General features: G+C 45.1%; 1 pseudogene; it reads left to right on the forward strand.

Moving 5' to 3' along the window:
• Positions 1-7,267: 7,267 nt before the first annotated feature.
• On the forward strand, positions 7,268-16,829 carry LOC128844483 (paired amphipathic helix protein Sin3a-like; annotated as a pseudogene).
• The last annotated feature ends 4,116 nt before the right edge of the window (positions 16,830-20,945 follow it).

Raw genomic sequence — 20,945 nt, forward strand, 5'->3', positions numbered from 1 at the left:
GGCATTCAAGCAACATCCGTTCTTTATCTTACTGTGTAATCCTCAGGAGAGTGATGTCGCTCATGGTAACCTGGTTGAAATAGGGGAATTTAATTAAGGGGACAGAGGTGGCAGTTCCTACTGGGCTTTTTGCCTGTGGCTGAAAAGAAATCCTTCCCTGCAGTTAGCCAAGTGCGGGGGGGGGGGGAGGGGGGAATTGGCCCAGATCTTTTCGTGTTTGGCTAGCAGGGATCTTCCCTGATACCAGCCACGTGGTGGGGGGAGGGATAAAGCGATCATCCAGAGAATTGGATGGGGGTGGGGGGTTAGTTTGTTTTCTGCTGCTGAATGTTAACAGGAAAACCACAGCACTCAACGGGCTTTGCTTGGTATGTGGGAAAGGAGGGCGCAGAAGCCGAAAGACAATGGCTTACCATGGCCGCATGCAAGCCGAATTCTGTTGCCCGGACCTGCGTCTGTGATCACTAGCAGCAAAGCCACAGGCATTCAATATTAAGAGGCAAAATGTGACCTTGCACAGAAATCACATGTGCTATGTAATGTGAATAGTGTTGGTCACTGTGAAAGAGTATAAGCATTGTTCTGCAAACTGTATCTTTTTAAAAAATTCTCTCCTTTTTTCCTCCCTCCAGCAGCTGCAAATTCTTCAAGCCTCCCTTCTCCGTCCCGAAGGCTATCACAGATAAGGCGTCGGTAAAAGAAGACGCGAGACGAGATGTTCGTAGAAATCATGGAATCCACCCGCAGTGACAGAGCTCATCTGAATGAGTGGAAGGACACCGTTTCAAAGTATAGGAAAGAAGACAGTGAACGTGAGGACAGGAGGGACCAACGTGAGGAGAGGAGAGATGCTCGAGATGAGAGGTGGTGGCAGGAAGATCAGAGGAGACAGGATGCAACACTGGGGCTGCTGCGTGAGCAAACAGACATGCTCCGGCGTCTGGTGGAGCTTCAGGAATGGCAGCAGGATAACAGAGTGCCGCTACAGCCCCTGTATAACCCCCCTTCCCCCTCACCATGTTCCATAGCCTCCTCGCCCAGACGTGTAAGAACGCCGGGGGGGAGGCTCCGTACACCTTCCCATTCCACCCCAGTGGACAGCCCAAGCAAAAGGCTGTCATTTTTTTAACCTTTTTTAGTGGCCTTTTCCTTCCCGCTGATCCTCCTCCCAAACCTCACCCAGGTTCCCTCTCTCTTTTTATAATGTATTAATAAAGAATAAATGATTTTTAAACAATAGTGACTTTATTTGGTTTTAAAGGAAGCTGGGGGAAGGGGGAGGGTGGGTTCCTTACAGAGAATGAGTCAATAAAGGGGGCGGGTTTTCATGAAGGAGAAACAAACAGATATTTTACACTGTAGCCTGGCCAGTCATGAAACTGGTTTTCAAAGCTTCTCTGATGCACAGAGCTTCCTGGTGTGCTCTTCTAATCGCCCTGGTGTCTGGCTGCACGTAATCAGCAGCCAGGCGATTTGCCTCAGCCTCCCACCCCGCCAGAAAGGTCTCGCCCTTACTTTCACAGAGACTGTGGAGCACACAGCAAGCAGAAATAATAATGGGGAGATTGGTTTGGCTGAGGTCTGAGCGAGTCAGTAACGATGGCCAGCGTCCTTTTAAACGGCCAAATGCACATTCTACCACCATTCTGCACTTGCTCAGCCTGTAGTTGAACAGCTCCTGACTCCTGTCCAGGCTGCCTGTGTATGGCTTCATGAGCCATGGCATTAAGGGGTAGGCTGGGTCCCCAAGAATAACTATTGGCATTTCAACATCCCCAACGGTTATTTTCTGGTCCGGAAGGTAAGTCCCTTGCTGCAGCCCTTTAAACAGAGTAGTGTTCCTGAAGACGCGAGCGTCATGAACCCTTCCCGGCCAGCCCACATTGATGTTGGTGAAACGTCCCTTGTGATCCACAAGTGCTTGCAGCACCATTGAAAAGTACCCCTTGCGGTTTATGTACTGGGTACCCTAGTGGTACCCTAGTGCTCCGGTGACAAGATAGGGATATGGGTTCCATCTATTGCCCCACCACAGTTAGGGAATCCCATTGCAGCAACGCCATCCACTATGGCCTGCACATTTCCCAGAGTCACTAACTTTCGTAGCAGCACCTGAGTGATTGCTTTGGCTACTTGCATCACAGCAGCCCCCACAGTAGATTTGCCCACTCCAAATTGATTCCCGACTGACCGGTAGCTGTCTGGCGTTGCAAGCTTCCACAGGGCTATCGCCACTCGCTTCTCAACTGTGAGGGCTGCTCTCATCTTGGTATTCTGGCACTTCAGGGCAGGGGACAGCAAGTCACAAAGTTCCATGACAGTGCCCTTACGCATGCGAAAGTTCCGCAGCCACTGGGAATCATCCCACACCTGCAACACTATGCGGTCCCACCAGTCTGTGCTTGTTTCCCTTGCCCAGAATTGGTGTTCCATGGATAGAACCTGCCCCATTAACAACATGATCTCCAAAGCACCGGGGCCCGCGGTTTGAAGAATTCTGTGTCCGTGTCCATGTCCATGTTCTCATCACGCTTGTCGCTGCGCTGCTGCCGCCGCTGCCTCCTCGCCTTGTTTTTCTGGTCCTGGCTCAGCATGACTCCACAAGAATGTGTGAGGTGTTTACAATGTTCATGACTGCTGTCTTGAGCTGAGCGGGTTCCATGCTTGCCGTGGTATGGAGTCTGCAGTATTCACCCAGGAAAAAGGCACGAAATGGTTGTCTGCCGTCCGTTGCTTTCATGCAGGGAGGGAGGGAGGGGTGAGGCTGTACCCAGAACCACCTGCGACAATGTTTTTTGTCCCATCAGGCACTGGGATCTCAACCCAGAATTCCAATGGGCGGGGGAGACTGCGGGAACTATGGGATAGCTATGGGATAGCTACCCACAGTGCAACGCTCCAGAAATCGACGCTAGCCCCGGAACATGGACGCACACCGCTGAATTCATGTGCTTAGTGTGGCCGCATACATTCGACTTTATACAATCTGTTTCCCAAATTCGAATGATATAAATTCGGATTAATCCCGTAGTGTAGACATACCCTTATAGTTAGAAAGCTTTCCTAATATCTCATCTAAATCTCCCTTGCTGCAGATTTAGCCCATTACTACTTGTCCTGCCTTTGGTGGACATGGTTATGCTTCTACCTAAGGACTGTTCAACCTCTGTGAATACAAGAATCAAAATCCAAGTAACTGCTTCTGATCACCAACTCCTTCCCCTCCAACCCATTGACTTTATCGTGGTCAGTAGCTTTGGCACAGCTTTCTTTCTCTCTCTTTAGGTCATTTCAAATGAAACTGTTCAATGGCAGGTGCATAATTGATGCTTCCTTTTCTTAGTACATAGAGGCTGAAATATATTTCTGTGAAAAATCTGAAGAATGACATTCACAGAGTCTTAAATGATTGACACTCCAAATGGAACTCAGCACAGCAATTATTTGCCTATGCTAAGATTTATCGCTTTCTTTTGTAGTAATGCTGTCAATTGTGTACCTCCCACCCATGGAAAATCTTATTTCCTGAAGGAAGCATTTTAGTAGCCTGTAACTTCTTGTGAAAAGATGCAATCCTGTATAGGAAGCAGATGAAATATAGGTAGATTAGAATAACCAGATGTGGAAATATTAAACCATTTCTCAAGTGCCTCCTGTTTTACGTGCACAGCGTTACAGAAGTATTAAGTTCTTGTTTTGGTTCACTTAAATGTTCGGGTAAGTGGACACTTAAAACACTGCAGCTGTGCTGATGCAGTGCTTAAGTGAAGAAACTCCTATGCCAACGGGAGAGCTTCTCCCATCAGCTTAGTTAATCCACCTCCCCAAGAGGTGATAGCCGTGTCGATGGGAGAAGCTCTCCCGTTGACATGACGCTGTCTACACAGGGGATTAGGTCGATGTAACTGCATTGCTCAGTGTGGATTTTTCACACCCCTGAGCAACATAGTTACACCAATATAGGTCTGTAGTGTAGACCCGACCTTTATTTCCAGAAAGTAATATTGTACTATGGCTAACACATCTTCCCTTTCATCTGGATGTTGTCTTGGAGACCACCCTGGCAACAATCAGAGTCTTAGAGGCAATCCAAAGAAACTCCCCGCTTGTCTGCTGAGGAGCAAGCCAAATTCCAGCTGGACAACACTCTGGGTGGCACGTCGGAGGTGATCCACCACAAGGCGCTGCAGAGGATATATGCTGACAAAGCGGCCGACATCATAGACAGGCTGAGGAAAAATTCATTTGTTGCCATTCCTATTGTGCTGAAATGGTACTTCCCAGGTTTCAGCATTATTACTTGTGTTTGAGTAAAACTCATCGTATGCTAGGCACTATCCAAACATATAATACACACAGAGGAAAGCATACAGTCTGAGAAATGCAGATGCTTTTTATGTTCTAATAAGTGGTTGCATTTCATAGTACCCAGCTACTATTGTGTCTAGTAAAGCCAAAACATCACTGGCCCTGCTGGCAGGATAAGGATTTTTTATTTTTCCTACCCAAGATAGGGCAGTCTTGAGTTCAAGAATCAAGCTGGGGTGGGGTTCTATATTGTCAGTTTTGGACACAACTGAGTTTGATCCCATTATAAATCCCATCTGTGAAAGTGAAAAAGTCTTTGAAGTGTAGAGTCTGTATTGGATTCAGGTTCCAACTCAAAAATTACTGTGTTCTACTGCCAGCCTCCTGATCAGAAAAAGGAAGTGAGTGCACAATATTAAGGGGGGGCCAGAGACCACTCTCTTGAATAATAGTTATAACGGGCAATTTCAACTCCCCACATATGAAATGTCAGCCTCTGGAGAAGGTGAGGAGAAGGAGTTTTTCAATATTTTAAATGATTGCTTCTTGTAATAGCTAGTCTGTAGCTACACAAGAGGAGAGGTTATTAATTTAGCCCTGAATAACACTTAGATTCTGAATCAAGAAATAACTATGGTCAAACCATTGAGTGGTAGCGATCACAATATATATCAGTCCAGCATCCTTGGTGGAAGGGATCATACCAAAAATTAGTACTGTGATATGAGACATAGGAAAGTGGAAGCTAAGTCAAAAGTTGGACACATTTACAATCTTTAAAGCATGGGTACCTGATCTATAGACTACAGGTCGTCAATGTGGTCTTGAATAGAAAGAGAGGTGGTTGACAGAATCTTCTTATACAGCCTCAATCTCTGCTATGAATTGAAGCAAATATGCCATTACTGTATATTGAAAAACTAACAAATCCCCCACCTAGCTGGAATTCTGTGTTGTGGTCACCCTATCTCAAGAAGGACATCTCAGTAATAAAGGACTCAGAAATGAGCATGGGGGGGAAGATGAGGCATGGGAAGACTGTGAGAAGTGATTGATGGTAATGAGACTGTTTAGGTTTGAGAGATAGTGGTATCAGAGGCGTTTTTACAGAGGTATACAAAATCTGATTGCTGCTGCTATTTACCTTTTCATATACGGACAAGGGGATATGAAAATGTGAAAATGAAAGGCAGGAAATGTAAAATTGATGAAAGGAAGTTCTCTTCTCTAGTACCATCTGTGTAGGACTTTTTCTCTTGTGTCTTAGAACCTTAGCACAAGACTTTCCGAACTTCCTTAGCTCTTCCTTTTTTTACCTTTGAGGGCAGCCATGGTAGAGTGGAGTAAGAGCCAAACCCCCTAGTGGTCACCACGTGTCACTCTTGAGTTTAAGTGCTGTCTTCCACCCAGTTCCTTGTTGAGCATGGTCAGTGAGCTGTAAAGAGAAGGCGGAAATTGAACTACAGTATTCAAAGAATGTGCGGAATGTGCCCCTACTAAACCGGCTGAAGGGGATAGTCCATAAATGAATGGAAACTAACCTTTGTGTTCTTTATAGCTTCTCTGTCCTCCTGGCTGGTTCTGGATTTACACAGCAAGAGGCTACAACAGCATTTTGATGGAACCGTGTCATCATACTTTTCCACTTTCCCGATACATCTCTAACAATGTAGAACAAAGGATAATTAGAAATGAAAGTAATTCCCTTTAGCATTGTAGTTGCGGATTGTCAGATCTTTATTATGGTGGCTCCCTAATGTCCCCGTCAGAATTGGGGCCCCGTTATAAAAATGCAGAAAGAGAACTCATGTCCGGAAGGACTTGCTTTTATGTTGCATCATGTTGAGGACGTCTGCAGTCTCTAGCAGGTTCTCTACTGAGGCAGGGCATAATATGAGAACTAGATGTAAAGAAATGAGAGATGAAAGGAGAGGGGTAAGACTATGAGAAGGTGCTCTTAGACACCAGGGTATGGACATGGTATGAAAACTAGATTAGAGGAGGGATATAGGTTTGCGAAGGGACTGCCAAGCAAGAGGTACTTCTGGGATCTGTGTGCTTCTAGACTCCTGGAATGTTCAGCAATTATATCTCTGCAAAGTTCCCATGTCTCATCAAAAGTATGTAGGCTGCCTAGATGTAAATTGTGATTCCTTAATCCTCAGTGAAGAGAAAGAGCTGTTTTTTCCATTATGTCAAGATGTGAGAGGTCGAGGGTTGTCTGATTCCCAACTTGTGGTGTTTTTCCTTTAAACATGATCAAGTTGGTTACAGTGCACTCTTTGTGAAGTGACAGAATGGACTTCTTTCTTCTAGGCTAGGTATAAGCTGGCTGAGAGGTTCAGAGTTTTGTGTATGCCTGTGTTGCATGGGGTGAAAAGAATATCTAGTTACAGGACCATAACAAGTATCAGAGAAGTTTGAGAGCTCTGAAATGTCCAGCAAGTGGTTAAATCCATGTATTAAATAAATTATGGGATGTCACAGACACCAGGGACTCTTTGGGGCAGCTGGTTACAACAGTTGAGATTTCTGTTATTTGTAACTTCTCACAAAGCAGAATTCTGGGATATTGACAATGAACCCAGACCCAGTCCTGGGACTCTGTAGGAGGTATACGGGGGGGGAAAAAAAGTTTGGTTTATGTTCTGTTGAATGCCCTCATCATCACCCTGGTTAGTGGGGTATAGCCATGCATTTGTGGCCTATTTAACCTTCTGTAAAATAACATAGCCACAAAACCAATCTAAAGATTCATGGCCATTCCTGGAGAATTTTGCTATGCACGTTGTACCTCATTTGAAGTCCTTCTGAAACTTTCTGCTGTTTCAGTGGGCAATGGGCACTGAGCAGAAGCCTTACTGCCTCCAGCTTGTCTGGTCTAGGTTTTTATCCTACACCCATCAATGTGGTATCTTAGCATCTCGTAGCTTCTGTTTTGTTTTTTGTTGCTGCTAAGGTTAAAGATGAAAGAGGAAGAGTGGCGAGAAGCCCAGAGAGGATTCAACAAGGTCTGGAGGGAGCAGAATGAGAAACATTGCCTGAAATCCCTGGATCACCAGGGCATCGGCTTCAAACAGAATGACACCAAGGCCCTGTATGCAATATGTGTAGGCCCTTGACACCAGAACTTGGGTTGTTGTGATGGATAATGTGAACTCTGGCCCTTCCCCCATAGGGTTTGGGGTTGTAATGAAAGAGGAAATCCAGTTCACTGGCAGTGCTTTGTACAAGGGTCTTAAAGACGTGGTAAGTTACATATGTGAGACTCACCCATGCTCTGTGTATTTTGGCTTCCTCCCTCAGAGGCAAGAGCAGGCATCAGAAGATAATGCTGGAGTACCCATAGGCCCACACCTGTCACTAGCCTATGAGGACAGGCAAATCCTAGAGGATGCTGCTTCTCTTTATCATCCACCACGTGAAACAGCAGACAGGAATTCAGAAAGAGGACAAGTACAAAATCAAGCAGATCATGTACCACTTCATTCCGGACATGCTGTTTGCTGGGTGGTGCGAGCTCTCAGACGTGGAGGAGGAAATGGATGTGGATGAAGCCACTGGGGCTGCGAAAAAGCACAACGGAGTTGGGGGCAGCCTCCCTAAAGCCAAGCTGCTGTTCAGCAACACAGCGGCCCAGAAGGTACCGGGGAGAGGGGCGGAGGGGGGATGAAGTGTACAACTTCTTCTATGTCAACAACACCTGGTACATCTTCATGCGGCTTCACCAAATCCTATGCTTGCTGCTGCTGAGGATTTGCACCCAGGCTGAGCGGCAAATCGAAGAGGAGAACCGGGAAAGGGAACGGGAGCGGGAAGTGCTAGGCATAAAATGAGACAAGAATGACAGCCCAGTGTATGGATCTGGTACTTGATCTGTTTCCTGGTGTCTTGAGGAATCTGTGTTCCTCCCTCTCACCTGCCTTTAGGTCTTGTCTCTGTAAAATCCGGTAGTTTCCAAAATGTGAAATATAAGGATGCTGGTGGGCACTGAATGTAGCACAGCATGTTATCAAGGAGGAGATCTCTAGACCTGACCCTGGGGCTTGGAACATCCTACTTCATGGGGCTGTGGGGGAGAGGTGTGGTATTTTGTATTGCTTTAACACTCCTTGCCAGCTGAATTTCTTAATTTTGGGTTGCGCTATTTTTCTACCTCATGAATTTACAAGTTGGATAAAAATCTTCTCTTGCCTCAGGCTTGTTATAAAATATCTCAATGGAGGAGTCAGCCCCTGGCAATTGACAAAGCAGTCAGTTTTGGCTCTGGTATTAAAAAGTGCGTCTCCTTTTAAACTGGTGTTCAAATGATTTACCGACTAAAGAAAGCAGGGCAGGGCAAACCCAAGTAAGTCCAGGCAGTCCTATGTAGACCAGTAAAGAGCCTCCTTGATCTTCCATTTTCTGTTACAATGTTCGTGTAATCTGAGTGGTCTCAGGAAATATATGTATTTAGAATTCTCCAAGGGCTGGTTTCCTTAGTGGTGATAATGCTACAGTACTAAACTGCCTATGGCTGCCTGTTTCCTGCCAGCTAAAACCCGAGTAAAGTAGCTATTTGGATTAAAACAAAGGAGGAAGTGTGGACAGTCTTTGTTGGCCTTGAGGGATGCAGAGGTGTTTGAACCTATAACAATTAAAAACAAACAGAAAACACAGAGAACTTTTCAAATTCCCTTTAAATTGGCATTGTTCCTTAACCAGTATTTTTAAAAACTTTATTTTCATCTTCCCTTGATGCCTATACCGATGTGATGAGTGTTAGTTCAAAACTGGGTGTACCCTGAATGGCTTTTTTCATTTTCCTCCCCTTTTTACTATGTTTCTGCTACAGCCCACAAAACCTTTTAGAAGCTACATTAGCACATTCAGCTTGGAAAGGCGGTAACTGTCTGTGTAGCTTGCTCTGGATAAGGTGCTGGAGAAACAGGAGACCTGGGTTCTAGTTCGAGCTCTGCTACTTAGTTACTATGTGACCTCAGGCAAGTTGCTTCCCCCAACCCCCTTGGTCTCTGTTTTACATTCTTCAAGGCGGGGCCTAGTTGGTTGTGTGTCTGAATGGTGGCAAGCACAGAGGGGTCGCAGATATAGTTTGGGACCTCTGGGTGCTAGTGAAATACAAGTTAATAATAATGTGCAATGCATATATTTCATAAGAGCCTTAGGACATATCTGCGTTCATATCTTTTTGGAGAGGTCTCTGCTTTAATGGTGTGCATAATGTTGTTTTGGTAGCAAGAACCTCTTTAGTTCTCTTTAGTTCTGAGAATTTTACCACCTCTGCCCTCCTCCGTGAGGCCTCTGACGGGTTACAGACCTGGCATTAATTTGAAAAGCTCTCATTTAAAGTCTTACAACGTTGTTCCTCATTTTATTGACCATTCTGGTAATTCATCAATTTGTCTGAGACCTTCAACATGTGGCCCTTTTGCTCCCAGAACTCATAGTGGGCCTGTAGGAACTGCCTTTGAGGGGTGTTACAATGTAGTTCATGTTACACCTTCTCTTCCTCTAGTGGATATTGATGTGGAGGATTACTACCCAGCTTTCAGAGGGGTAGCCTTGTTAGTCTGTATCAGTAAAAACAACGAGGAGTCCTTGTGGCACCTTAGAGACTAACACATTTATTTGGGCATAAGCTTTTGTGGGCTATAACCCACTTCATCAGATGCATGGAGTGGAAATTACAGTAAGCAGGTATAAATATACAGCACATGAAAAGATGGGAGTTGCCTTACCAAGTGCAGACTGTCCTCCACTATCCAAGAGATGCCTAGTATCAGGTGGGACCACATTTGAATTGTTCTCTTGCTCTTAGAAAACCTGAAGCATTTGTAAACACAAGGACCAAAACTGTAAGGACTCTTGGAAAAGGTTCTGTATTTCTTTTGAATAACAACTTCCTTCTGGATTTCACACACGCTGGCTGGCTCTTGAAGCTGGTATATTTGTGGCTTTTAGCTGCTTGTTGTCACTTGAACTCTGTAAGCCCAAGTGGCGACTCTCGATGATCCAGTTTCTATGGAGAATTGTTAAGCACAAATTAGAGTATAAAGACAGGGCTAAAAACAAGTTCTTAATTTCAGTTTTGACAGGAAATCGGCAGTCAACCGGCTCTTTATTTAAATTTGGGAATATAATTAATAATTAGAATTTGATTTAATTATTTTTAATTTCCCCTCCACAAACAACCAACTAATCAACCTTTGGATTTGGTGTAGCGATTCCATGGCAAGAGAACTGCCTAACAAGCCCTTCCCGCGTACCTCGATGGTCTAAATCTTTGCCAGCTGTCAGGCATTTCCTTCATAACGCTCACTTAAAGGTTATTAATCCGTAGTTACTTTGTATGTGTAACTGTACTTTGCCAGCATCATTATTTATTTTAAAGGACACAATGGTTTCCAATGGGTGTAGTAGTAATTCACAGTAGAAGAGGCTACTATGTTCATAACCTAAATAATTGTTTTTTAGTTTTAAAACTTAGATGGCTAGAATTTTTTTTTTGCTGTGGTTTGACCAGACAGAGGTTTGAAGCAGGAATTTTGAAGGGTATGTTCATTTCTAATCTGCATTGATGGACATATTCTTTAGCTGGTTCTGAGACTTATGTGGTGCATAGTGGAGAAGAACTGGAAATCTGACCAATTCTGCCACAGCGTATATGTATGCAGGGGAGATAAAATAGTTTCTCATCAATTATAGCTTTTGACATAAGTGTTTGCATGCAAACATGTAAGTCTAGAAGTGCAGGCAAATGATGAAGGCTCAGCCTGGCTTGTTTTGATTAATGTCAAACTCTGCTTGTTGCCACATGGAGAAGTTTATTTTGGAGATTTTCTTAGTGTTCTGTTTTGTCTACGGCCTGACTGCAGAAGGCAGGTTGTCCATAGTGCACACTAGTGCAAAGCCCTCTGACTGACTTGGGTTGGGGAAAGGGGGCTACTGCAGTATACAGTGCACCAAGTCCAGAGGCATTTAAAACCACTTCACTAACTCCTCTCCTCTGTGTCCTTCCTGCTCCCAGCTTCAGCACACAGTGAGCGATGAGATCTGCATGCAGGTGACAGAGCTTTACCTGTCGGAGAATAGCAACGGAGCTACCGGAGGCCTGCTGTCCTCACAGTCATCTCGGGCCCTTGTGGAGGCCAAGTACCAGCGCAAAGCCGAGCAGCCCATGTCAGACGAGAACTGTTTCAAGGTAAAAACCATATCTGCCTGCAGTGACGCTTGGAGGAGGACTCCTGGAGGAGCTTGCTGAGAGAGGAGGGGAAGTACGAAGGCTCGCTGAGAAAGGAGAATGGGCTCAGCTTTTCATTTTACGTAACTATCCAAATATCCCAAGGACCTCTGGACACCTGTGTGCTCCGCAGCTCTCCTAGAGCTTGAGAGGGCGACCTGATTGTGCATTCTAGCCTGGTGGAGCTGCCGTGTACCTGCTCTGTGACTGTCGGTCTTAATAGAGCCCTTGGCGGGGCTTGCATCCATCCAGACAGGAACTGTAGAACGAACAGGAAAAACAGAAGAATATTTCTGTAAAGAGTTCCTCGGAAATGGGACATTTGCAAGGAAGATGGAAAAATACGTATCCTGAAGGAAAGCTGGGATTTGTCCCTGTATTTCTCAGTGTCCCAAAGCCAGAGTAATACTGTATTGAGTGATTGCTGACACTAGGCTTTTAATCTCTGTCTCTCCCGCCCTCCCGTGGGGTGGGTCACTGACGCTTTCCACCTTTTTCTCCATCTCATCCATTGTAGACTGTAACGGTCTCTTACTAATATTTGTCACCTATGCGTTAAATAAACCTGACTCTCAGTTCAAATCAAATTCATACTTCTCGTCGCTGTGAAATCAGAAGTGGCCGGGCCCATCTTGAACTAGTGAAATTCATTGATAATGGCTTTGATATTTATAGGGCGTCTCTGTGTTCCCGATGAGAGTCTCAAAATAAGCAGGGAAGCAAAGAACTGAAACTGCACAAATTGATCAGAAAACAGCATGCTGCTAAAAGGGGTCCAGCTCCTTGCTTTGCCTTTATAAACATCTCAATTTTGAGCAAACTCTGTGGGTAACAGAGAGATTTTTTCTGATCGTTAATAAAATACCAACTGTTCACTGCAGCAATTCATGCTTTTTTCTTCCACCTCTCTTTAAGTATGTCATGGTTCTCTATCCAGGAATTCGCTTCTGCCCATATATGTAGAATAATTTCTTTATCCTTTTACCCTCTGTTAGATTAGCTCCTTAGTGATCTAGAACTTTCCACTCATTGTCAAAACTCCTTCTGTGTTCAGATTGTGTAACTGGGGCTAGTATCCTACCGTTGTTCCCAGCAGAGTGGAAGGCACAATATTATGCTGGAGAGTTGCATAAAGTTTATTGGATTTATTTTTCTGAATAATTGGTTACTAAGTCTCCTTCCGCATTCTGCTTTGTAGCTGATGTTCATTCAGAGCAGAGGCCAGGTCCAATTAACCATCGAGCTGCTGGACACCGAAGAGGAGAACTGGGATGACTCCGTAGAGGCAGAGGTAAGAGCCGATTGTCCTTGGAGTTCAGCTGCAGCTATTAAGCATGTAAAGTTTAAATGGGGGTATAACTGGATGAAGATGGCAGAGCTGTCAGTGTTTCAGATGCTATAGTTTATGACCTGCTTCTAGTCCTACAGGACACATTCATTCTGTGACACAGTGCACTCAGTGAATTGGGTTGAACAAGCCTTGTTGGCATCTCTTATTAAGAATTTCAGAAACCAGACAGTGCAGGTGCATATAGGGGGAGGGATAGCTCAGTGGTTTGAGCATTGGCCTGCTAAACCCAGGGTTGTGAGTTCAATCCTTGAGGGGGCCACTTAAGGATCTGGGGCAACAATCAGTCCTTGGTCCTGCTAGTGAAGGCAGGGGGCTGGACTCGATGACCTTTCAGGGTCCCTTCCAGTTCTATGATCTAGGTATATCCATCCATGGGGGGAGAGTGAGTGGGACCTGTGTGAAATATATGGAGTCTCCAAAGGTTGCTTTTCTTTCATCCACTTCCAACCAAACCCCTTCAGAGTTGGGTTTGAATTGTTTGATTTGGCAGATGTTGGTTAACCCCTTGTGTTCTGTGCCCAATTTCAGCGTTGGTCAGACTACGTAGAGCGGTACGGCAACTCTGATTCTACCTCTCCCGAACTTTGGGAACACCTGGCTCAGAAGCTGGTTTTCCTGCCAAGGTGAGTGAACAAGCTGTGGCTGTGAAAAGTGACACACAGACCACAAGTACCCATGTCAGCAGAGGGAGAAAATCTTACTCTGTCACAGTGCTGGCTATTGCAGTCTCTTGTTTGTTTTTAGTACTCTGCCACTTTAGAAGACATTAACCTGGGAGTAGCATATAGAGACACAGTGCTGCTGTTTATTCCAAGAGCCCACCCTGGGCTCCTGCTCTCCAGTGCCTGAGAGAGAGCATAGTCCACAGGCTGCAGAGAGGTCAGGGTTTGGGGAGTCACCAGCCCCGGGTTTTTTTTGGCAATCCTGCCTTTGCTTACAATAGCCCTCTAGCTGAGTGCAGAAGGTGCTGAGTCAGTGCTTTTCGCTAGCAGGAAGTTGGTTGCAAAACAGCTTTGAAAGGCCCTCACTCTCTGTAAACAGCTGAGATCAGTGGGTTGGCTTATGGTAGACACATGAGCCTAACCGACTTTAATTTGTGACCATTTCACTCTGAGCAATACTTTGGGTTCCGAAGGGCTGGCCTGGAGCCACCAGATATGCCCAGCCTAGTGGACAGAGGATGAGCACTAATCCCAGCAGGGATTCTCTGGTTTACAGGAACCTGAGGCGGATCCGTAAGTGTCAGCATGGTCGGGAGCAGCAGGAGAAGGAAGGGAAGGAGGGAAACAGTAAGAAGTCCATGGAGAATGTGGAGAGCTTGGACAAGCTGGAGTGTAAATTCAAACTGAACTCCTATAAGATGGTGCAGGTCAGGGGTCGGCAACCTCTGGCACACGGCTCGCCAGGGTAAGCACCCTGGGGCCGGACCAGTTTGTTTACCTGCTGCGTCGGCAGGTTTGGCCGATGGCGGCTCCTGCTGGCCGCGGTTCGCCGCTCCAGGCCAATGGGGGCGGCGGGAAGCCGCGGCCAGCACATACCTTGGCCCGTGCCACTTCCCACAGCCCCCATTGGCCTGGGATGGCGAACCACGGCCAGTGGGAGCCGCGATCGGCCGAACCTGCCGACGCAGCAGGTAAACAAACTGGCCCGGCCGCCAGGGTGCTTACCCTGGCGAGCCGCGTGCCAGAGATTGCCGACCCCTGGTGTACATGATCAAATCGGAGGATTACATGTACAGGAGGATTGCTCTGCTGCGTTCTCAGCAGGTAGGAGTTGAGTGAAAGGAATGGGAAGAGCAGCTGGTGTTTCCCTAAACCTCTTGCTCCCAAAGGGCATCTGGGGAGAGTCAGATAAAGTGTCCGGGGTGTGGGGGGAGGGGTTGTTCTCCTGTAACATTTAGTAGTCTTCATACTGCTTTGAGGACTGGACACGACATAGTTTAGTCCACTGGACGCTGTAAACTTCCTCTGAATGTTCCTGAGATGTAACCCTTCCTTTCCTCCCCCTCCATTTCCCAAACTCTCCTGTTAGAGTAGACAGCTCTTAGCATCCTTTTACTCGTAGGTTTCTTGCCTAGGGGCACCTCACATTGGTTGCTAATCCCCCTTGTTAGGGTGGGCCTAAAAAAGGGGATAGCAAAGAACTGAAATGCTGAAAAACTGACCCGTGTTCTGACATAGCCCTCCAAGCTCATCTCATCAAGGAGCTGTGCCTCGACCCTGCAGTCACTGAGAATGGGAGTCTAGGGTTGCTCCCGGGCAGCGGAGCACTGCAAACGAATATACCAGCTGCTTGAAAGTGCTGGGTGTGGGACTAGGATAGCCGCAGTGATGTCATAATTACAGAAAGGTCCAAGGTGGATAAAAATTGGAAGACTTTTTTAAAAATTAAATAAAATTCCTTTTTAAAATTTTTTGTTACTTATAAGTTTTTCTTTTTTAAAAATGAGCCAGTTTAAAATGAAATCAGAATTTAATACAAAATATGTTGAGGCCTAAACTTAGAAGATTATAATAAGAGAAATAAATATGCTGAATCCATGACCCTCTCTTAAAAAACAAAAAACAAAACCACCATTTTCTAACATACTAAAAGTGTTTGGTTAATAAGAATCTGAAAATATAGTTATGGTGTACACTTCTAGGTAGCAAACAGATGTACCAAATCTACTGTAAAGTGTCTATTTAGTTGTAAGTCAAGGTGTTTTAATGGGTATATCAACTAATGAGTGCATCTTTCTTTAGAAAACAGCTGAAATACAAATGCTGATTTAAATCAGTCCACCCTGGAAATGTCACAATGCATATTTTCCCAGGACTCAGAAGTTCAGGTTCTAACGGAATAGCACAGCTATGGGAATATGTGTAGTAGTTACTGGGACTGACTACTGTAATTAAGTCAGTGTTAAACTTAACTAACTCTTACTCATAACTCAGATTCCTTTTTGGTTTGAAATTTCCTAGGCTCTGTTTCGGTCCAAACATAACTTTATTTTAGTGGGGGTGCCGTGTGCATGCGCGCATGTGCTGTGAGAGGTTGGGAACAAATATATCCGTCTCAGCACTCCCCTCTTCTATTCCAGCTGGAATTCTTGCACGCACGTGAGACTGTTTCTGTATTGTTTTGTATAAACCCCTGCATTGAAGGCTGAACACAGTCTTGCATCACCTGACACTGCCATTAATCAGGGAAAAGATATGAGAAGCTTAGCATTATTGCAGCGTTAGGGTTCTAATCAAGCAGTCAAGTCAGGAACTTCTGGAAATTACTTCTGTTGGGTGTTTAATTCTGCTCTGGTGCACATGTATGTTTTGTGTGTCCCTGTTTTGATTATTAGCAGAGTGTTGAATCCATTTCATACAATATACAGGATATCCACTGTGGCAGAGTTAACATTCTGGTTCAGAGTTCAACAAACATTTGATGATTTTTGACTTTGATGACTTCTGAGCACTTGATTTCACGGACTTAATTTTCATGAACACTAGGCTTTTGGGGATTTCCAGTTGGGAATAAGGATGGCTGTGCCTGCTTGTTCATACACTGCCTCCAATTTACTGATGCTTTCCCTTGATCAGTCGGAAGGATCAGTGTTTGTATTCCCAGTTCCCCAGCAGTGCTAAACATCTCAAATCTGTTGGCCTAGGGAAGTGGATTTGTTTTCGCTTTTTAAGTGTTTCGTGATCTTTTGTCTCTCCCGTTTCTGTAGTCCCATGAAAGAGTGAGCACCAGCGATTCCAAGCCTGGGTGGACAAATGGACCAAGGAGCATGTGACCCGTGAAATGGCAGCTGAGACAAACAAGTGGCTAATGGGAGAAGGGTTGGAGGGTTTGGTGCCCTGTACCACTACCTGTGATACAGAGACCCTGCACTTTGTGAGCATTAACAAGTACCGTGTCAAATACGGCACAATATTCAAGACACCGTAAAGTCCCTGAGTGAGGGACGATCACGTGGTGTGTGTATGTGTGTGCGTATCAAGGAAACGAGGAAGATGCCTTTCTCCCCTCACTGTGTATCTCTGTAACATGGCCAGTTGACTAGTGCACAGCTGGTACAGCCTGTCACCAGCGGGATTCGGTTTAGGAAAACGGATCTCTACAACCCTAAGCTGGAACTGTTGCCAACAGGCCTCTGACTTCAGCGTGCACTGTGGAGGGAAGGATCCTTTTCAGAACTGAGTGATCCTAGAGAAATGCAGCTAGCTCATATGCACCAGCACTTCTGAGACTAACTCCTCAATGGCCTGAACTTCAAGGGAAGAGAACTGGATGTTGCATACATCCTGACCGGAGTGGTGCATTTAAAGTTATATGCTCAGATATGTCATGAAACCAGAGGTGCCTATCACAACTGGATTCTCAGCAGAAACAACACAATTTTAACATGTTCCCCTTCCTTTTTTGTAAATAAATGTACATATTGTCAATTTTTTTCCTTTTTTTATTAAAGGAAATATGCTTGATGTGCTAGTATAACTGTACCAGCTTCTTGTGTACCATAGTACCAGGTGGCTTGAGAGTTAGTACCAACAAACAGACCTATGGAGACATTTTTTACACTTTTTACCAAAGGGAGTTATCGTTGTAGTGCTTTTGTGTGGAAATTGTTCTCTCCTTTCTTTTGTAAATAAAAATACATCTTATTGAGGAAGACACTCGCTCACCCACGGCCCTGTTCCTGTTCTAAAAGGCACCATGCAGTTTGCAGTGCAGAGAGGGGACATTTGACCATTTTATTATTGGCTTCATAATCTGAAGTGTTGCTGAGCTACCTAGCTGGGGTTGATTGTGCTTATGTATTTTCCCTCTCAGTATTGGAGAGAACATCCTAAGTACCAAACCAGTATTTCATTAGAGCTGCTTTGTGTCTATGTCTGTGTGTGTGTGAGAGAGAGAGAGAACGGCAAGGCGGGTAGGCTGTGTGATGCATTTCACTAGTGAAATCCACAAATGGGATATATATATTTTTTAAGCATAGAAGTTTAGTGCTGGCAGATATTTAAGCATTGGAAGATTTTGGTTTTCAGACAAGTTGGCATGGACTTCATAAGCCACGACAGACCCAACTGCACTGTCTCTCCTCGAAGGAGGCATCCTTTCCTTGCACAAAACAATGCTGCCAGTTGTGCCCGAACAGCTTCCGTGTCCCAGCTGGAGAGCTGTGAATGCAGCTCTGCTGTTTTTCAAAGTCCACTTCTGAAATCTGTCCCAGGGATTTCAAGACAGCTGGTTGTCCCCTCAGAACTGAGTTCTCTTCCCTTCCCCGGCAGAGAGATGGAGAAACTGGGGAGAGAGGGTCGGGGGAGGGCAATGGCTCCAGCCTTTGTGCAGCCTGGGAGAGCAGAGTGGTGAAAATGCATGGCCTATAAGAGTCACTAGTCATTGGCAGCCAATGTACAGAGAGTAATTCCAGCCATTGTGATGAATGGGAGCCTCCTATGGAGCGAGGAAAAGAGAGTAAAGAGCCCACGGGGGAGTTTTCAGAGTTTGCCAGCAATAAGTTACCTGTCCCGTTTCTCCTCCTTTTGCTGTGTTCAGACAGGAAGGGGGTTTTATTGTGTCCTCTTCCATTTCAAAGGTTTTATACACGCTCCCCTGTGCCTCACCCCACCCTCAGGTGTTTCTTTTTAATATATGTTAAAGCTGATCTGGAAGTGGAAGTCAGGATGATTTAGACTTTACCAGCTTGGAAGTAACAGCTGCTGCTGCTTTGTGGGTGTTTTGTCCAAGAGTCTGTGCCTGCATGTTATTTGAGCGGAATGGGATTAACATGGCGGGATTCCTGCTGTTCAAGGTACCCAGGAAAAAACCCCAATAAAACACAAGGCGATCTCCTCCTGCAGCAGGGTTTTCCACCTACAGGTTGTGGAAGCAGAGAAAGAACTGACAGAAAGGAACTGCAATGCATGACAGCTCATTAGCAAGAGTCAGGCTAACTGTAACCCTAATAACGCGAGATTTGTAGAAGCGAGGATTGTGTGAGGCGGGTGGGAAAGAACTGTGTGTGAAGTCGTTGTGACCTTGTATAGATAAGGTATAGAAAATATTGTATGTTGGCTAGAGTCAAAACAAGTGAGGAAATAAGATATCAAGATGGCCTATGTATAAACAAAATGCAGCTGTCCCTCATTATTTCTGTAATGAAAGGTATAAATGCTTGCTGTAATTAGTTACCTGAGAGAGACCTGCTTAGCTCTCTCCCTCTGCACAATTGTGAGAGTTAATAAAGCATCTGACTTGCTGTACCTAAACAAAAGAATGAGAACTCTGTTTTTCTCCGGCAAGCTTTCATCCCTCCCGATGTCTGACTTCTGAGCTCCATGCTCTGATCCCAGCCTGTACAATAGCAAGATTTCTTTTTACTTTAAATTGCTTTTTGTATTCTGTAATGTGATCCTTGGCCACCTATCCATGTGATGATTTCTATACAAACGCTGTAAACTTGACTGTAGTGCAGTATTTCCATTAAAATATCAGGGCTAATCATTGTGTACAGATTTTTCTTCCTTCTTGATCATACACAATGAGATTTTGACACACACTCTCCTGAGGGAAGGGAGGAAGATGCATCTGATGGAATCACTCCTTTAATAAAAACAGAAGTAGAGGTGGTGGGAGAAGATAGTAGTAGACCTGAAAGTTTGATCTCTGTTTAGGACCCTCACAAATGACCAATGTTTGACTTACCCGAGCAGATAAATGTAAGGATATCGCCTCTGGATTCCAGATACTAATTTGTAAGCAATTCCCAGTTCCTGTTCAGAGGTTATAAACTCTTTTTATTTTGTAGCAGTTGCAACATTCTGTGGTGGTCAAGAGCTAATAATTAGCCACCTCTTCCACTGGAGTTGGGAGGTTGCCCCCCCCCACAATCCCTTGAGTCATTCTGGGAAACGAGGTAATACAATTTACCAGCCAGTGGAAATGTCAAAAAAAAAAATCTCTCCCTCCGTCTTGTTAGCAGCAGGGCTGTTAAATAACAAATCAATCCTTTTTGGTTCCTTAACAAATTAACAGTTCTCTTTAGCCTGATTCTTTTTTGATTTAGAGCTGTCTTCAGCACTCCCTTTGCCTACATCCAGTGCTTGGAGATTGAGGTCTATCACAAACACAGTCATGGTGTTTAGGGCTACTAAACTCCCAGCCCCCTTGACGTGAACATTGCATTTTTTTAGCCTAAATAGTAACATTGCACTTTATATGGCTCAGTATTTTGTGGAAGAGTTTAATAGTTTTTCCTCCCTGCTTTCTGTCTCTTCCCGTTGGGTGAGGAAGCCCCATGAGGTAATTGTGTTGTATAAATACACAGGTAGAACTACCAGAAAAGCTCAACCAGCTGTCATTGGGTATCCAAAGCCATAAGCTAAGGAGCACTGAATACAGACTGTAAGTCTATTAATAACGAATCGGGGGACCCGAGAGATGCAAATAGTGGCGATGTCTGAAGGTGCTCTAAGTTACTGGATAGCCTGTCTGGTTTTCAACAGTGCTTTGAGCCTCCCTTTGAAGTCACCCCTTTTGGACTCTGAATTTAGGGATGCCAGCTAGCAAGGGTCATAGAGCACAATGATCCCTTCTGGCCTTAGAAGCTTGTCTGACTGCCTGTATAACCCAGAACTTCCCCCAAAACATTCCTTTGGAACTGCAGCTTAAAAAGAAAAAAATCCCCAAAAGATGCGTGTGGAAGTGCAGCCCACTGCCCCACATGCATGTCTGTAAAGCTGGGCCGTTGGAGTACTTTCAAGGGAGCCAGAAGATCTGGTGAGTGCTGTCTTGACTCAGTGACGCTGCCAAGCGTGTTTGTGTGGCCAGACCAGGAGCACTGCAGTGTGTGCAGCTTCCTTCGCCAGCAGTTGGTGACAGGTCAGCAAAGGTTTGTGACTTCAGGGTAGCCATTCTGTGTCTCCAGGCAGTTTCTTGCTTGTCTCTGTAAGGGCTGCCACATATTACTGAAGGCTGAAAATCTGAGGAAGCATTTGCTTCTCTGGTGCTTAAAGCTGCAGCGCTGTCAAAAGTTCTAAAGAATCTGTTGTTCCTTCCCCT

This window comes from Malaclemys terrapin, chromosome 10 (genome assembly GCF_027887155.1).
Source record: "Malaclemys terrapin pileata isolate rMalTer1 chromosome 10, rMalTer1.hap1, whole genome shotgun sequence".
Classification (NCBI taxonomy): Eukaryota; Metazoa; Chordata; order Testudines; family Emydidae; genus Malaclemys; species Malaclemys terrapin.